General features: G+C 40.5%; 1 protein-coding gene across 1 annotated transcript in view; it reads right to left on the bottom strand.

Moving 5' to 3' along the window:
- Positions 1–13,137, bottom strand: part of THRB (thyroid hormone receptor beta) — a 256,789-nt gene that overhangs the window by 109,466 nt on the left and 134,186 nt on the right. The window contains exon 3 of the mRNA XM_075271371.1: positions 2,078–2,124. The gene's annotated coding sequence lies outside the window, so the exon portion shown is untranslated. The remainder of the gene's footprint in view (positions 1–2,077; positions 2,125–13,137) is intronic.

Below are 13,137 nucleotides of genomic sequence, written 5' to 3'. Positions count from 1 at the left end.
GACTCCGCCTCCTCCAGCAGAGCCAGCGCTGATTGGCCGAATTCCGTACTCTGGCCAATCAGCACTGGCTAATGCATTGTATTGGCGTGATGAAGCAGTGCTGAATGTGTGTGCTTAGCACACACATTCAGCTCTACTTCATCGGGCTAATAGAATGCATTGGCCAATCAGCGCTGGCCAATGCATTCTATTAGCGTGAACTGAGTTTGCACAGGGGTTCTAGTGCACCCTCGGCTCTGCTACATCAGATTGCTACATCTGATGTAGCAGTGCCGAGTGTGCATCAGATGTGTAGTTGAGCAAAACTGACTCAGCACTGCTAAGTCTGCATTCGCATAGGAATGCATTGGCCAGCCTTCGGCCAATCAGCGCTGGCTCTGCCGGAGGAGGCGGAGTCTAAGGTCGGACCTGAATGGAGACTGGTGTGGAGCGATCTTAGACTCCGCCTCCTCCAGCAGAGCCAGCGCTGATTGGCCGAATTCCGTACTCTGGCCAATCAGCACTGGCTAATGCATTGTATTGGCGTGATGAAGCAGTGCTGAATGTGTGTGCTTAGCACACACATTCAGCTCTACTTCATCGGGCTAATAGAATGCATTGGCCAGCGCTGATTGGCCGAATTCCGTACTCTGGCCAATCAGCACTGGCTAATGCATTGTATTGGCGTGATGAAGCAGTGCTGAATGTGTTTGCTTAGCACACACATTCAGCTCTACTTCATCGGGCTAATAGAATGCATTGGCCAATCAGCGCTGGCCAATGCATTCTATTAGCGTGAACTGAGTTTGCACAGGGGTTCTAGTGCACCCTCGGCTCTGCTACATCAGATTGCTACATCTGATGTAGCAGTGCCGAGTGTGCATCAGATGTGTAGTTGAGCAAAACTGACTCAGCACTGCTAAGTCTGCATTCGCATAGGAATGCATTGGCCAGCCTTCGGCCAATCAGCGCTGGCTCTGCCGGAGGAGGCGGAGTCTAAGGTCGGACCTGAATGGAGACTGGTGTGGAGCGATCTTAGACTCCGCCTCCTCCAGCAGAGCCAGCGCTGATTGGTCGAGTTCCGTACTCTGGCCAATCAGCACTGGCCAATGCATTTCTATGGGGAAAAGTTAGCTTGCGAAAATCGCAAACTGACAGGGATTTCCATGAAATAAAGTGACTTTTATGCCCCCAGACATGCTTCCCCTGCTATCCCAGTGTCATTCCAGGGTGTTGGTATCATTTCCTGGGGTGTCATAGTGGACTTGGTGACCCTCCAGACACGAATTTGGGTTTCCCCCTTAACGAGTTTATGTTCCCCATAGACTATAATGGGGTTCGAAACCCATTCGAACACTCGAACAGTGAGCGGCTGTTCGAATCGAATTTCGAACCTCGAACATTTTAGTGTTCGCTCATCTCTAATTAAGATTAATAAGGGTGCCCAAACTTTTTCATAGGACTGTATATATATATATATATATATATATATATATATATATATTACACCTCCCCGAGCTCCATAGAGGTCTACTTATCTTACTAATGTTATGCATAGAATAGATTTGGATTGGGGTAATTGTGAGGTATTTCTCATAGAGTATAACTGACTATCCTTGGATGCATGATCACCACTGCTTTACAGGGACATGGTGGGGCTGACCACTGGTACTCCATAGACAACTTCATTTTGTGCTGACAAATAGCAGACTTCCAAACTTCCAAATAAAGCCTATCCAGTCTAACAAAAAGACAACCCGCTGGGTCACCCAGTGATCAAGAGATCCCGAGCTCTCGAGTTCCCTTCAGTGTTTTTTGTGAATGGAGCGCTAGTGTGCATGCACGGCCTCCTCTCCATTCACTTCTTTCTGTGGAAAGGGCTTAAATTTTATCATTGGAAAGACCCCTTTAATAATTAGCAGGTGGTCCCAAGCTAAAGCGCTGCTATAATATAGATGACACACTACTATTAACACAGCTGTATATCACAATACAAAAAACACACATGATATAAGCATGCTTTACTGGTTCAATGAAAAACAAGATATCATAGATTGTAATGCCAGACTGTCAGGTAATAACGCACAAGAATCCGTACCTCATTTGAAAGATGCTGTAGACTTCTGTGTGGATGAGGTGTGTAATCTGCAAAGTAGAAAAGAAAAAATTCCATTTAATATTTATATTTAATAATTCAGTAATTTGTCATTCTCATGGTCGATCTAAATGTTTATCTTAGTTTAATAAGTTTTTTACTTATTTATTTCTACATATTGCCAGCATTCTAAAATGTAAGAATGTATTATAAAGTGAATATCAGGGGATAACATCACTCCCTAAGGAGTGAGCACCTTCACAGACGTATGGAGACTTACAAAGCCATTTTCGTTCCACTGGGGGATTATGGGAAAAAATATGCAAATCTGTTTTCCAAAATGTAAATAGGAAAACAGTGCCTCTGCTTGCTGCCGTCCAGGGGCAGCCCCCTTAAACATCATGCACGACTTTTTCAACAAGCCTTAATGCTATGATGCGAGGTTTAACCAAACCAGTAAATCTATTCCAAAAAGAACAAAATCCCAGCTGTGATACATATTATTGCTATGCTGAACACTATTGGTTATGCCTTATGCACAGAAATGTACAGGAGTCTAGAGGTATTTTTGCTATATACAGCACAAGGGTTCTGTATACTGTATGCCATGCAGAGGTGTTTCTCCTACAGAATCCATGCTTCTAGGGTTATCCTTACAAAGAAATGGTCTTTTAGCCACTAGGCAAACAGAATTCTCTGCATCTCTTTTCCCATGCTTATGGCACTGTCATGCATTTTCCATGAAATAATATATTAATCTGTTGTGATACAAGTTGAAAAGGGTCCATTCACGCAGATACCACATAGATTTATCTCATAATTGTATATTGTAGTCAGCGCGGTTTCATGCCATTTCCTGTGACTGAAATAGTCATCTATTTTCTTGTTGAAGTTGGTATGTTAGTGATATTTGTCACGCAGGCCAAGGGTACTCTTACAAGTTCAAATGCAGCTTCTCCAGAATCTTTCACTAAGAAACAAGGGTTTAAATGCTAAAGAAGCACTCTGGGAATATTATTACTATATAGAGCAGCACAAGCATTAAAGAACAATGTAGAAGCTCTTGTGTATACCTGTCTTGTTTGATGTCATTCTCTTAACGCAGCACACATTACCCATTAGGTCTCTCTTTACAGCCAGAAGAAGGAAGCATAGTGTCATCATACTGCACTTACACTGCCCTATTTAAAGGAAGCAAGTGATAAGTGATATTGAACTTTTGTCTCCTACTTCACACTGCAAAGACTAAATGTATTCCTTTATGATGCAGGATTAGCCGGTCTCCACTTTGTTTGGAGGAAGTTTCCCTCTGTCATCTCTTAGGGTACACTGAGACTCTACACACAGAACAGAAAGAGTTGGGAGTTGAAAGCGCTTATAATGGTAGAGATGTACATATTACGTCTGCATCATTCGGCAACAGGGCCACTGCTAGTAGTAAACTGTTGTGTTGATGTGTGATATGTTTTATAATGGACTAGCCTCTGCCCGCGACTTTGTCTGCAGGTTGTTGGTGTCGATGATCCGCCTATATTCAGCAAATTGCTGCCGTTGATGGTTTGCCTGCTCTGGCATTTCGGCAGCTCTCAAGCTGTCCTGCTGCTGAACTTGTTCCTCACACCGTGCCTGTGATTGCTCCAGCATCTCAGAAGCTCGCTGGGACGCCATATAATGAGTTTGTTGTTGGCGTCGATGATCCCCCTCAATTCCGCTTGAGAATTCTGTTGACTTCTGCCTTTCTTCATAGCTCTCGTTGTTTGTGACAAATTAGATTTTCTTTTTCCCGGCATGTTTAAAATTGGATTAAAGGTGTTTGCCCATCCAGTGTGTCAGCATGTTGCCTGGAGCAAATCAAATAATATACAAATGCATGCACAGGATCCACTGAGGGTTAGCGTGTGGTTACACAGAGCGATAACAGCCCTGGCTTTATCAGAAGCTGAGATAAGGTGCTGCAGGAGCAGTGTAATATAGTATGTGAACATAAATTCATAACAGTCGTGAAGCCATGTCCTTTACCGGGATAAAAAGTAGCCTATGTTTTAATCGAGGTTACAAACTATCTATGTGCCAAATTTCATTCAAACTCGTTCAGCCGTTTTTGCGTGATTGAGGAACAAACATCCAAACACACAAACTTTCACACTCCTATGTTACTTTGTAAGTGGGAGTGGCTGATGTTCTGAGGTTTATAGTAGGATAGGATAGGATTATTACCATACTAATATTGGCTCTCCACCTATTCAGTGTTTTGCCAGTTGCTATAGAGTTAAGTAGCCACTCCTATGTTACTTTGTAAGTGGGAGTGGCTGATTTTCTGAGGTTTATAGAATGTGGAAGGTCCTCTTTAGGTTATTGTGACTTTATATTACTTTGTCACTCAAAAAATCCTGTCAACTAGGCAAACTGTGCTGCAAACCTCACCTGCAAACCACACCATCAAGGGCACCAAAAAGTATTGAGAAGCAGGTACAAGAAGAGATAAGATCTACAAATGCTCAAAGATGCCCTCCAGTGGGCTAGCCAATGCTAGAAAAAAAACTGATAAAAGGCAAGTATAAACACATGACTAAATATAAAAGTAATGTCAAAGTCTAATGACAATAGTCATATCACTCAGTGTAGAATTATACAGCCCATACTCATGTAATGAATTTGGTGAATGAATAGGGAACAATTGTGGGAAACATTTTTATTGTATTTTTGCAGCTGCACAATATAAATTGGACAATTTCCAGCAAAAAGTTAATTGCACGTACAATGACCAAAGCGATAGATTTGCGATATGATTAGTGAATACTTTCTATACAAGAGATCTAATGTTACACTATATATAAACTATAATAATGCAAGTGACATGTTGTTTAATTTAACTGCACAAATTGCTGTGACTTGTCCAAAGTTATTTTAGTACATGAATTATGCAAACTGCACATGCCACATTTCGCATATCAAGCATGGTATTAGCGCTCATGTGAACCCCTTATTGATAAGTTTACAACTCTATTTAAGGGAAATGCTTACATAATTTGTTAATACTTGTATTACCAAAAGAACATCCTCACCGAACTAAAATTCTCAAATTCTATGCTACCCTTCTATGTCTCGGCACAGAATAAGAAATGCATTTTAGTCAGACATAGGTTTTATGTATATGACCATGCAATAGTTATGTACAACCATTTAGTTGCTGAAAAGATGCAATACAGTACCCACAGATATCTAGGAGAGCCTTACTATACCTCTGCAGCATTTGCACCCATATTGTACCTCCAATGAGTTTGGTATGACAAATTCTATTAATGTGTAAAAATTTAAATCATGGCATGCTCCATCATCCAGATGTCCAGATTAAGGGCGGGTGCACACCAGCGCCCGATCTCTGCTTTGCAGGTTTCCGTTTCCTGCCTGAGAAACTGGACAGGAGACGGAAACCGGCAGGCAGCTTTCAAACCCATTAGCTTGAATGGATTTGCAAAGTGTCTGCCCGTGATCGTCTTCTGTTGGACAGAAAGTCGGACATGCAGGACTTTGTGTCTGGTTAAAAAAACGGTTTCGCCGCGGAGATCAGAAGACGCTCACTAGCGCTCACGGGCGGACACTGAAAGACGAGTTTCCGTCTCCTGTCGGCAGAAGACGGAAACCCACAAAGCGGAGATCGGGCGCTGGTGTGAACCCACCCTAAGGAAGGTATTGCAACTGTGTCCAATGATTGCTCAGGTTTGTGCCGAGAGTCAGATCTCCACAAATCTGAGATAGATAATAGGAAAACGCATGTTACATGAAAAATAATCTATAATCATGTCCTTTTATGATCCTTAATTCTGTGCTAATATTTTAACAAATCTTTCTAGGGGTCGGGTTCTCTTTTTCAGATACAAAGCTCTAAATTCTCTACATAGATATAACTTTCAAAGGTTTGAGTCTAAGTTACCATATTGGTTCCCTCTGGAAGCTGATAAGTTCTGTTTAAAACTTCTATCTACTGTATAAAGGGATTTGGAGTTCAGAATCAGAAAAACTGATCTATTCAGACATTAAATGAATAATTAACACAAATTTTAAATTCTGTATAATACTGTATTCTGTATCGAGCTTCATATATACACAGTCTAAATATCAAGCTAATACGGCATAAATAAAGTATTAGTGTAAATTTATTAGGTACGGCTTTCATGTCTGACATGTTTTATTACTTCAGAAGTGAATGAGAAATACTTTTTGTCCTGGAAGACTTGTGAATTATTTCAGCAAACAGAGCATTAAACAGAAAACTGTGAAATGTGTTATAATAGTATGCCAGAGATCGCAATACCCATATAAGATGATGCTGGCCAGCATTCTAGGTCCATACTCTATTTCCCTGTGTCGCTGATAATACACAGAGATCTTTTTTTCTCACAGATCCTGAACATGTCAGGTTTCAACATATGCCTTATTATTGGTCTTTGCATACCATAGTTGCATGTATGTGAGAATACCATGTCATGGAGAGGCACCGCACATTAAAGACCCGTACAAAGTTCATACATGGTCATATGAGTGATCCATGTACCAGGAATAATGATATACAAAAGCAATGCAAGTGGTCACCACACAAGAGCACCATACTAAGAGAGCCTTCACACGATGTAACGCTACGCTCAATCTGATCGTAAAAACACGTTCAGAATGAGTGCATAAAAAGCAGCTCCCATTGACTTGAATAGGAGCCGGCATACGTGCGCTCCCCATTGAAATCAATGGGAGGCTTTTTTTCCCTATGCTTTCAATGTATTACGCGCGTATCCCATTGAAAGCATAGGGAAAAAAGCCTCCCATTGATTTCAATGGGGAGCGCACGTATGTCGTATAACGTGTTTTTATGATCAGAATGAGCGCAGCGTTACATCGTGTGAAGGCTCCCAATAAGTTGTTAAAATAGACCAGAATTCAGCTTTGCAATATAGTTTAAGAATCCTGACAGTTTTAACAGGTAGAATTCAGCTGCAGACTATGAAGGTTAATTTATTATTATTATTATTATTATTACTGAAACTAAGAACAGTAGTGAAAAAAAGGAAAAAAGAAGAGACACCGAGCGCCATTAAGTGTAGTATTAACCAATATGTGGTGGATGAATGCATAGTAATTGCCCAGATGGCCTCTCACCTTTTGGGGTTGTGAGTTTGTCACAACACCTACAGTCCTATGAAAAAGTTTGGGCACCCCTATTAATCTTAATCATTTTTAGTTCTAAATATTTTGGTGTTTGCAACAGCCATTTCAGTTTGATATATCTAATAACTGATGGACACAGTAATATTTCAGGATTGAAATGAGGTTTATTGTACTAACAGAAAATGTGCAATATGCATTAAACCAAAATTTGACCGGTGCAAAAATATGGGCACCTCAACAGAAAAGTGACATTAATATTTAGTACATCCTCCTTTTGCAAAGATAACAGCCTCTAGTTGCTTCCTGTAGCTTTTAATCAGTTCCTGGATCCTGGATGAAGGTATTTTGGACCATTTCTTTCTACAAAACAATCCAAGTTCAGTTAAGTTAGATGGTCGCCGAACATGGACAGCCCGCTCTCAAATGATCTGAAAACAAAGATTGTTCAACATAGTTGTTCAGGGGAAGGATACAAAACATTGTCTCAGAGATTTAACCTGTCAGTTTCCACTGTGAGGAACATAGTAAGGAAATGGAAGACCACAGGGACAGTTCTTGTTAAGCCCAGAAGTGGCAGGCCAAGAAAAATATCAGAAAGGCAGAGAAGAAGAATGGTGAGAACAGTCAAGGACAATCCACAGACCACCTCCAAAGAGCTGCAGCATCATCTTGCTGCAGATGGTGTCACTGTGCATCGGTAACAATACAGCGCACTTTGCACAAGGAGAAGCTGTATGGGAGAGTGATGAGAAAGAAGCCGTTTCTGCACATACGCCACAAATAGAGTTGCCTGAGGTATGAAAAAGCACATTTGGAGAAGCCAACTTCATTTTGGAAACAAAGATTGAGTTGTTTGGTTATAAAAAAAGGCGTTATGCATGGCGTCCAAAAAGAAACAGCATTCCAAGAAAAACACTTGCTACCCACTGTAAAATTTGGTGGAGGTTCCATCATGCTTTGGGGCTGTGTGGCCAATGCCGGCACCGGGAATCTTGTTAAAGTTGAGGGTCGCATGGATTCCACTCAGTATCAGCAGATTCTTGAGAATAATGTTCAAGAATCAGTGACGAAGTTGAAGTTACGCCGGGGATGGATATTTCAGCAAGACAATGATCCAAAACACCGCTCCAAATCAACTCAGGCATTCATGCAGAGGAACAATTACAATGTTCTGGAATGGCCATCCCAGTCCCCAGACCTGAATATCATTGAACATCTGTGGGATGATTTGAAGCGGGCTGTCCATGCTCGGCGACCATCTAACTTAACTGAACTTGAATTGTTTGTCCAAAATACCTTTATCCAGGATCCAGGAACTGATTAAAAGCTACAGGAAGCGACTAGAGGCTGTTATCTTTGCAAAAGGAGGATCTACTAAATATTAATGTCACTTTTCTGTTGAGGTGCCCATACTTTTGCACCGGTCAAATTTTGGTTTAATGCATATTGCACATTTTCTGTTAGTACAATAAACCTCATTTCAATCCTGAAATATTACTGTGTCCATCAGTTATTAGATATATCAAACTGAAATGGCTGCTGCAAACACCAAAATATTTAGAACTAAAAATGATTAAGATTAATAGGGGTGCCCAAACTTTTTCATAGGACTGTATGTTAGCTTAGAATCAGTAATCCAGATGAGAGTGGCAGCGGACCACCCTGCAGACACTGGCGAATCGGGAGGATACAGTGGACGGAGAAATACCAATGGTCTCAAAACAGGAGATCTGCGCTCACTGGGATATAACACGACAAGATCCAGAAATTCTTCTCCTAAATCCTTTTATTGAAACAATGGTATAAAAAGACCATTATGGCGTGTTTCCAAGCCCTTTATCAAGTGCAATCAACTCTAGTTCACACCTTGTGGTTTCTGACCCCCTCTGCTCCTGTGTATTCCCCCTGTGTAACACCTAGCCCTGTCCATTAGCCATAACAAATTCACCTGCGATTGCTCCTGGTCTTTCTCCGTCCACTAACTGGAATGGCTGGCCTGCCACAAGTGTACACAGACATAAGTCACTGGTCATCTCAGTAGAACATAACTGCAGACTTCAACTAAGATCACCATATGAATCTATACAAAAGACATCTCCTTACATCTCATACTGAGACTCAAACTGTACTGTGAATGCAGCATTAGCTACCTATAAGCAGGGGTTACCTTTAGATTTTTTTTTCCTTTACTTTCCCAAAGTGCACCTAAGGGTGGGGGCTAGAGAAAAAAGTTCAACTGCGCTGGTATCAGTGTGGCAACACTGTCCTGAACTGTTAAGCATTACATTTACAACCTAGAATAAGCGAAAGCGAGATACTAAATCGATCCTTTGATGTTCCTGCAAACATATACAGCAGACTGTTTATTATAAGCCTGATATATTGTATCTCTCTGAAGTTTGCATGTGAACTTTGCACATGATTGGAAAAATGCCACGATGAGAGCCACGTCCAAGAATTTCAATGGAAATATGACACCGTTTACAAATCCAGAATTGTCATGTTGAAAACAAAAGCTGGATATATGCACTTCCAGCAAAATGAGAACAGTGCATTGCTTACATCAGTAAAAGGGATAATGAGGCCAGGGTCATAATTATGAGAAGCCGGACCACCATCTAGCTAATACATTCCCACAATCTTCTCCAAAGCAAATCTACAGCATAACAATAAAACACGGACAGGTTAATAATAGAAGGGTTGGCCTCAACTCAACAAAGTTGGATACTGATGATCTATCCACAAGATTGGTCACCAGTATTAGATGAGTTGAGTTCCAATGCCCAGACCCCACAGCAATCAGCCGTTTTGGCTATAAGAAGGCATATTCGAGGTATATGGCTGGAAGCTGCTCTGCTCCTATTCAGGTGTACGTACCACCAGTACAAGGCTCTGTATACAACATACAGTTTCCTATCTATACACTGTAGTGCTTGGGCTTGGAAGTACAACTCTACTCCCATTCACTTGAATGGGAGCAGCCTCAAGCCATATACCTTGTGTATGGATTCCAGCATCCGAAACAGCAGATCTACTCGGGGGACAGGTGTCCGATCCGTCTGATTTGATACTGATGACCTATCCCGTGGTTGCAAAGTATGATATTATAATATGATGCTTCACATATACCATCACTGACTACTGTGGACTAATTCTAATAAAACCTCAACTCTACTGATACCATTACTGAGAACCTGTCACATAAAAGAGCATTGCAATGTACATGCGGCAGGTTAGAAAGCAGAAGGAGCTCAGCTGAGCAGATTCAGTATAACTTGTAGTATATTCATTATACTATATTATACAGTATCTATACTCATTCAGAGATTATGAGTCAAGATGTTGGTGCTATTCAGTGAACCGCAGCTATCTGCATACGTACACTCATTCACTGTCAATCACTGAGAAAGACTCCGCTTAACTCCTAAGCCATGACTTAGATACAGTATAAATGAGCCAGAGATACAGTATAAATGAATAAAATACAAGTTATATGGAATTGTTTCCCACAAAACTATACATGAATCTGCTCATGTCCTTCTGCTCTGTAATATTCTGCCTGTATTTTGAACATGACACTCTCCATTTAAAATAAAAATACACATACTAATTCTATACAAAAATAAATGGTCTTATGACTGAAATGATCCTTTATTGGTTCCACGGATCCATTCTGTCTTGTCTACATTGAGTACTTTCCACAACCTTCTCCAGTTGTACCAGGAGGAGGCAGTATGCTCAATACCATGAAGAGATTGTTATGGTCACTAGGTTGGGCAAAGTGTATTTGTAGCGCAGTCGGCTTACTCTGACAATGTATTAATAGGGTTTTTCAGGATGAAGAAACTGCGCTCCACTTCCTCTTCTCAGGACAGTGACATCATCTCCATTCATCACATGGCCATGCTGAAAATCACTCTCACTGAAAGCAATGAGACTGAACTGCAATTCCAAGCACAACCACTATGCAGTGTATAAGAAACAATTGTAAAAATCGGCTCCAACCAGGAAGATTATCCATACACGATCCGAGGTACACTTCTTTTTTTTAAAAAAAACATCAATTTTATTCATTTTCCATTTAAAAAGGGTTGTGAACAATCTCATCAACTATGCAGTGTATGGTTCACTGCCTGGGAAGTAGGGTTAAGGGGATATCGTCACTCCATAGGGAGAGACCACCATATAGGTGTGTGGAGTCTTATTAAGCCATGAGCACTCCACTGTGCAAAGGAACATGGAAAGAATATGCAAATCTGACTTCCATGATGTAATTAGGAAGACAGTGCCTCAAGTATACACAGCAATAGAGGGCGCTGACTGAGAATGTGCAAGTCTGTCTTCCATGATGTAATTAGGAAGACAGAGTCTCAGTCAAGCAAGCCTATAGAGGGCGCTCCCTTTAACATCATGCCAACCTTCTCAGAGGCCTTTGTTTGCAATGATGTTGGAACGAGATACAAGTACATTGAAACAGCTGTCCTTGGCTGAGAAGACTGTATCTGGTATAATCCCAACATCATTGCAAACAAAGGCCTCTGAGAAGGTTGGCATAAAATAAGATAAGATAAAATAATCCTTTAATAGTCCCACAGTGGGGAAATTTCAGATGTTAAAGGGAGCGCCCTCTATAGGCTTGCTTGACTGAGACTCTGTCTTCCTAATTACATCATGGAAGACAGACTTGCACATTCTCAGTCAGCGCCCTCTATTGGTGTGCATACTTGAGGCACTGGCTTCCTAATTACATCATGGAAGTCAGATTTGCATATTCTTCCCATGTGCCTGGGAAGTAGTAAAGAGTACAAAAGAATTAGCCCTATAGTCCAATAAAACCACTATAAAGTGAAAGCAAACGTCACACTAAGTTTAGATGTACAATGGATTATATTATTGTAGGTCTGGTTTCTGCATGCTATGGTCACAAGGTCTTTATGTCTTAAGAGAAACATTGTTACCTTGTAAGTGTCCAAATAAACAAATTATTGTAGAAGATTCCTTATTCATCTCAAGAATATTACAAAACCTTTGTACGTCTATAGTGGGTTGTACAAATATTATTTCAGACTGGTATATACTAGCTAAGAATAGTGAATTGAAAGAGGTCTGACCAGCAACATGTCCATGACCCTAAAATGAAGCTCTGGTTAGAAATACATTATTATATAAGTGAATTTCATTTTGAGAAATGATATAATATATTAGTAATAGAATAAATATCCGTACACGTAACGGTTATTAGGAAAAAAAAGGAAACAAGCAATTCTGTAACAAAGAGATGGCCATATAATGCAAATAAGTCTCGGCCAAAGTTTAGAAAGCTGATTCTCCCGGCTCCACTATAAACATGCCTGTTTTAAAGGGAGGAGGGAAAAAAGCGTCTGCCAGAGCACTAATCCCGATTTAGGCTTGGGCTACGCAGTGATATTGGCCACTACTTATATTTATATCCAGGAAGTCATTTTTTTTTCTCTGTTTAAATATATTGAACTGCATCCTACCAGTAAATTTATGGCCTAAAATTACTACACACTGGAGAAGCATGTGCATACAATCGCCGGAAACAATACGTACAGTAATAGTATAATAAAATAATATATAGCCACCAACTTACATATTAACACATTGCCAAAGTAGCTATGGGATGTATGCCAATAATTTCTCATTCTACCGTGCAAACTCCTGCAAATCTGAAGGAAATGTATTTGACATGTAGACATAACATAAAAGCGATGCAAACAATATAATGTAAGGATGTTAAGAATTACATGTTCTTTGATAAATGTTTCCATTGTCTTCCTCATGGTTTTCGGGCTCCTGTTCTGATGTTAGCAAACACTTGGTGTTGTCGCGGAAAAGCGCACAAGTCTACTTCTGGCACATGTATAATTTACAAGATAACT

Source organism: Leptodactylus fuscus, chromosome 4 (assembly GCF_031893055.1).
Source record: "Leptodactylus fuscus isolate aLepFus1 chromosome 4, aLepFus1.hap2, whole genome shotgun sequence".
NCBI lineage: Eukaryota > Metazoa > Chordata > Amphibia > Anura > Leptodactylidae > Leptodactylus > Leptodactylus fuscus.
This window is presented reverse-complemented; position numbering and strand designations above follow the sequence as displayed.